Source organism: Lonchura striata, chromosome 1A (genome assembly GCF_050655825.1).
Source record: "Lonchura striata isolate lonStrDom1 chromosome 1A, ASM5065582v1, whole genome shotgun sequence".
Lineage (NCBI taxonomy): Eukaryota > Metazoa > Chordata > Aves > Passeriformes > Estrildidae > Lonchura > Lonchura striata.
In genome coordinates, this window is record NC_140741.1 from 18,110,566 (window position 1) to 18,117,440 (window position 6,875).

Below are 6,875 nucleotides of genomic sequence, written 5' to 3' on the forward strand. Positions count from 1 at the left end.
GGCTCCCACATCTCACTCCCAACCAATCTTCTTCTATCTACACATATATTTCAGCCAGTTTTGCTTCAACTTACAACTGTTAAAATCTTTTTTTCTGTCTGCTACTGAAGACCCAACAGCAGTGACTTCAGACATGCTGATGGGACAGAACTTTTCCTTTTTTTTATATTTGCTTTTAAAAATAAGAAGACTATAAAATATCTAATGGATCTCTACAGTTACAGTCAAAAGCATTAGAAAAGAACAAAGTGCTTCTAGGCTCGGTACGTAAACTACTCAATAAATGATTTCTTTTAAAAATCATCATTATGGGTTTTAACAGATAAAAACAATGAACAACCACTCCTTCAATCTGGCTGGCAAAACCATGTACCAGCAAGTTCAGCTCATTAGAGACCATGACCACATTTACACCTCCTACCTAGCAGTGGCTATCAAAGACTCTGTAACAGCTTTAAGAGACCAACAGTAAAACAAACTGAGAGAAACAGCAATAAATTTAAGTATCTACACAGCTCCTGCTGCCATCCACACTCCATGGCCTCAGTGCTCACTCATGGAAAGAGCCCACCCATGCCAGAGCCAGATTTAAGAGCTCCCTTCAGCTCAGTTGCTGGCCTTTAACTAAACCAGTAATTGGTAGCTGCAGCCCTTGCTGCTCTGGTTTCCCCCAGACTGGAGAGGCAGCCACACAGAGAAGGGTACTGTTCTGGCAAAGCATCCTTGGAAGAGGTGGGGTCAAAAGAGTACAGTCAGCTCTTGAGGCACGTGAAGCTTGAGCAACCTGGAAATCAAAACGGGTGGGTTTCATTTCTCCTACTGTTCTGATCTGCCCCCAGCATGGAAAATTATGGCCCTTGTCACTCAATAAAGAGGAAATGCAACCTTGGTGTAGATGTTCATATTTCATCAATTAATTAATGCCACTGTAGGGTCCCCATCATTCTATCAACGATGTATCACACAGGCCATGGCAGAGACAGGACATGTTCTTGCCTAGCTAGCAATCCTGTAGGTTTTCCACCACAACAGGGTAAGTAACCACTCAAATTTCAGTTCCTACCTAAGGAATGCTTATGTTGTTCCCTCATCAATTCTACCATGCACAGCTTGCTAAGGAGTTCACCCTGTTCCCAACCTGGAACTGTGAGGGAAGAACAGACTCAGTAAAGGCTCAGAGGTTTTGTTCAAATGGGTGTAGAGAGAATTTAAGCTTCACACATCCTGAGTGGTCCAAAAAGAGAGAAAGAAATCTAAAACTCTGGACTTGCACACAATTTTTCCAGCTCTCCCGTCTGTTACACAGACTAGACATTTTGCAGATTTCTTGGAGAACTTCCTGGCAACCACAAGCAATCACCAGGGCAGGATGCATATGTGTTAAACTGAAATCTTAAACAAAATCATCCTTTTGAGCTTCAAACTTTTTTTTTTTTTTTTAACTGTGAGTTCTGGAAAATGGCTTATTATTTCATTTCACTGCAGCTAGTTCAGACATTCAGAAACAAGAATGTCACCACAGAAACAGAAGGATTGCAAAGGCTTAGGGGTCACCAAGAATGTTTTATATGGCCCTTCTGGGAAGAAATAGCACTGGTCATTTTTTCTAGCCATCTTATTTCTATTATGGTGATTTTTCTTTGACCCACGCTGTGGTGGTTCAGATCCAAATGAAGATTACAACGCATTTTTTCAGCACATCCACCTGAACACAGAAAGACTCTTTCTGATTATTAAATCAAACAACCTGGAGTCCACAAGGTCAAAAGCTCAGTTTGTTCCAGAGCTGTTAATCAAGCAAGAATTAACACACTAAGCATAGGGGAAATTGTCAGTTAAGAGTCAATAAAAGGACTTCACCTCCTCGTGGATCCCTAATAAGTTAACAGCTTTCTCTTGGTTGGATAGCAGGTGCCACAAAATAAAGTGTGACCCCACATCACTGGTAATGTGTAGTTTGTTGTTTTTTATGTTCAAGGACATGGTGGAAGTTCACAGCTTTCACCAAGAATTCTCCTCAACAAATGACACGGCACCATCCACTTCCAGGGGGCGACAGGGGCATGAGGAATAGATTGGGAGCAACTTGCACACAATATAAATAAATGCCCTCCCCTGTCACAGGCAGCACCTCACAACTGCTGCCACAAGAAATATGAAATAATTCACAGTGTTGAAAAGTCCAGGGCATTGTCAAAGTGCGTTGTGCAAAGTTACTCAGCATTGTTAATACATTTGTTAGTAATTCATGAAACAAATCACCTTAAAAGCCCTGATCAATTCATGGGGTTTTAACCAATAAATGTATTCTCAGTGTGCTGTTATTCACCCCATTATATAAGCAGGTAAACAGTGAGAGAATTTCCTTTCCTTTAACCGTACATAGGGTTGGTGAATTTTATATACTTACATCCCACTTGCACTAGAGAAAATGAGCAGAGATTAAGCTGCTTGCAGAAAGCAACACAGAGGAAGCTGATGCCTGTGATGGGATAAGACCTCAAGTGAAAAATCTGTGCCGACTCTGGCTCTCTATAGCTCTGCATTTGTCTTGGGAGTTGTGCATTCAAAAAAAATAAAAGGGGCAAAAATATCTGAAAGTGCTAAAACCAAGCGTAATCAGAGTCAGCCTTCACTAGAGAGTGGGGAAGCAGTGAAGCAAAAAGGGAGAAAGTCAGTGTTACCCTGGAATCACTAGGAAAAAAAAAGACCAAAGGAGGAGCACCTTTTGTTCTGCAAATAAAATTTCTACCAATACCTGTGTTACAAAGGACTCATCCTGAAATGAGGAAATTCCCATTGGCAGCCCAGTCTTAAATATTGTCTCTAAAAATCAAGGACACAGCAAAATGCCAGCAGGCCTTTGGTGGACCCCACAAAAGCTACCAAGGTCTCCAACAACAACAAAAAATTCTAAGCTCTCCTAGATTCCTCTTCAAGACCAGTAAGTAAACTTGAATAACTAATGGAAATCAGGAAATCTGTAATGAGCTGCTCAATAATTCTTTGCTAAAGGGAAAGAAGAAATAAAATAATTTATGTGTATTCTCCATGATCCCGCTGTAAAAATTTCAGGCAAAATACACAAATCATTATTTTATTTAAAAGAAAGAAGGAACAAAAAGGTAATAATCATAGTTATTTGATCTAATTATTCCTAAAGGAATCCATAAGAGACTAGGAAATGTTTAAAAACCACCAGCTCTGATTTGCTACCTGGGGAGAATAAAAAACATCCTAGAAGGAAACACAGGTGATTAGCATCTCCAAATTATTTAAAAAAGGATCTTCAGCAGAAAGAGAAATGACAGCATAGCTTTAAGGACAGATAAATGGCTGCCTCAAGGATCTGTCTTACCTCCACTTTTTTTTTTAAATAATACCTTAATTTGCATAGTAATAACCCAATTATTGTAAGATTAAGTGACAGAAATCTCATTATTACTGTTCCTACAAAACAGTCGATATTCCATTCAGTGCCTTTTAATGTTATACACCTTAAAACATAATTATTCCAATATATGCTTATTCATCTTTAATGCAATTTCTTTAATAATAATAAAAAAGACTCTTCTGTAATTGTTAGGGGTTTTTTGGTTGAATATATTATTGTTAAAACATTATTTTCCTCCTCCAGGCTGCTATAGAAACAAGCAAAGCCAACCAGCTGCTTAGGGGCATGCTCCCTCCCCTCTTCCCAAGAGGGAGTCCACCAAGAGGCCTAAAGCACATATGTTAAAATATGTTGCAACAACTCTCTCTCTCTCTCCATCTCCCCACTCCCTGCTTCTTCCCACGCTGAGAGCTGGTCATAAGACAAGCTTGCAAACAAAATCAAATATACAGCAGCACCAGGCTTCTGAGAGCTATTTGTGTTCATGGATTGCTGCTGCGGGGAAAGGGGGAAGGAAGGGTTGTGGGTCTGGGGCTGTGAGAGGAGGAATCAGAGGCATGGGGCTCACCTGCTACAGGCATCCTCAGCTCCAATTACAGAGATAATAAATGGGATAAGTGGTCAGTTACCAGATTAACAGCAGAAAAGAAATGGGGGAAGGAGACAGGGCTGGCTCCATCAGAAAGACACAGCCCCACACATGTTCTGCTTCAAAAACATGTCACGAGCAGTTAGGAGAGGAGAAGCAGCAGCCACCACCTAGACAATCCCATCTAGCTCAAGGTAAGCCTGGGGAGCCTTTCACAGGTAAACCTTCATCACTGCTTCTTCCAGCCTTAGACAGACTGGAAACAACTGAGGCTGGGTAGCACAGGGTGTCTGTCAGGAGCCTGTACAAACTCAGTCCCTGCGCCAAGCCCAGTGCTTAGTGGGTTTCCACAGTCACTTACAGGGGCTGGGAAGGAAAGGATTGTAAACAGCCCCCCTTGAATAGAGAGTCCCCCTCCCAATACACCCAGAGCAGCTCTCCAGGAGAAGCTGGTGGGAGACTTCCTTTGTGGAAACACAAATTCAACTCGCTTGGCACTCGCGCCACCGCTTATCCCACCATCACTAAAAGCAGTAAATACAAGATGCAATTTCACAGGAGTTATTTACTGTTTAATTTTTGTGAAAGCCTTCTGTCAAAATGGCATGAAGGAGAAGTAATTTGGCTAAGCTCTGATTCCCAAAGTCCCTTACAAACACCAAGATGCCGCGGGTCCAATGGAAAAGGGAAAGCGCGCATTATTGGAAGCCATCCCTGGGTGGAAGAACTCCAGGTATTTCCAGTGCTGGAAACACAGCTTGCTGCTCTTGGAGGTGAGGGAGGCAGCTCAGATCCTGTCCCCAGTCCCTGTGGGGCTCCACACAGCTGAGAACCCCCTCTTGGGGCTGACCTGGATCTCACAGAAAGGAGAACACCACGTGCCAAGCCAGCAGGACAGGACCATGCCTGGCACTGCCCACAGCCCTGCACGGAGGATGAGCTCCAGAGGAGAACAGCTGGGCTTCTGCTCTGAAGATTTTGACCACTTCCCTAATGGTTCTGGTTATGAAAAGTTTCCAATTATACCATATTCCGCAGAAAGCAAATTAAAATGACTGTCTTTACATGAAAATAAAATGAAGCAGTGAATATGCTAATGATTTTTTCTTACATTCTTATCTCATTTCATGCCTTTAAACAGAAAACCTTGTGAATCTTACTATGAAAATTATCAACAAAGACTAAACAGCCTTCCATCTTACACCAAAACTTGGAGGGCTGAGTTTATACCATCCTGACCCAATCTGACTGAAATTGAAAACTTTTCCTCTTCCATTAATAGCTTTTCCAAGTCACCAGTTCAAAGCCACAATCCCTCACAGCCTATGCAAGGATTTGGGATCATTTTATAAATCTGTGTGGCAAATGAACATGAAAGAGAAACTCTCCTTATGGCTGGGAACTATCCTTTGGGGGGGAAAATGTTATTAGCTTTTTAGAGAGTATTTGCAAGGGTAATTTGCACTACAGCATTTCTTTTATTGGCCTTGCAAGCAAGTGTTGAAACAATTTGTCTTATCATATGCATTCACTTTGAATAGGGACCTCATGTGAAATGCTCCCCTTGAAACAAGGAACAATGGCTTCGAAAACCAACACTAAAAATGGTTGAGTGTGGCAATAATTTATTTCATCAAAAATATTCATAGGGAAAGAGGAAAGCAAGAAGGAAAGGATAAATCAATGAGGGAAGGAAAAGCTTCTGCTTCCTGATTTAGCCTGTCATAACTTAAGGCAGCTATGCCAAAGCTCCCAGTTTAGTCCAGCAATTTCACAGGTATCATAACAGGAGGGGAAATAGCTACTCCTGGACATAATTTGTGTTTTATTACTTCATAAGAGTCCTCAACCAAAACCAGGGCTTCAGCCTATGAGATTCTGCACAAACAAACAGTACAGAAACACCTTTACTACCCACAGCCAATTCCCAACAGACAGCCAGCTCTAAATCAGGATTTCCATGAGCTCTTATGGACAACAGCTGAGGATGCAGCATTTGATACAGGGAGCACAGAAGTCACTGAAATTCATACCCCTCTTTCAGGGTGCATGGAAGAAGCAAATCAGCAGATTGACTCCTGAGAAAGTGAAACTGAGCTCTGAGTCACCTCACCCTGTTCTGTGGGACAGGTCTTCAGTGCAGAACCCAGAGCAAAGAGAATTTACTTATTTTATGCTCTTCTGGTACAACAAAATGCAGACTGCAGATCTCTGCTTCTGAAAGGGGCATTTCATTCCACCAGGGCAAATAACTTCCATGGAAAGGAAATAAAAAAAACTACTCATGACAAGGAAACAATACCGCATTTGCAATGAAGTTACACATAATTTGAATTGCAAGTACTTTCTTGTGCATCAAATGAGTCCAAAAAAGACCAATGGAAGTACAGTAAGAAATAATAAAATCAAAGGTCGCCAGTTACATATGTTTCTAGTGCTGATTCATCCCTACAGCAAGAATTCAATTTGCAGATGCCAGCCCCAAAAGGCAGTTTGCTGGTACAGCTCCCTTCCCCTTCTTCTGGAGCTCAAAGGATTCCCAAGGGATGGTGAGAGTCTGTTGCTCATAGGCTAAAACAATTCACTCCTTCTGTTGCTGCAGTTCTTCTGTCTCCCATCTCAGTGGTGTACGGGTACAATAACTAAAATTTAGGTAGCAATACTACTTCCTCTGACTCCTTCAATTAAATGCATTTCATTGAAAAGGAATAATTAGTGGAACCTTGCTAGTTTCAATAGCAAAGTTCTCAAGCCCAGAATAACTGAGTTGGTAAACAAAAAAAAAAAAAAAACCAAACAAACAAAAAAAAAAAACCCAAAAAAAAAAAAAAACCACAAACTAGAAAAACCCCCAAAACCCCAAACATGCCACAGGCCAGGATGGATGCTCAC

General features: G+C 41.4%; 1 protein-coding gene across 16 annotated transcripts in view; it reads right to left on the reverse strand.

Moving 5' to 3' along the window:
* The window catches only part of SOX5 (SRY-box transcription factor 5), a 607,791-nt gene that overhangs the window by 521,222 nt on the left and 79,694 nt on the right, over positions 1 to 6,875 (reverse strand). The window lies entirely within an intron of this gene.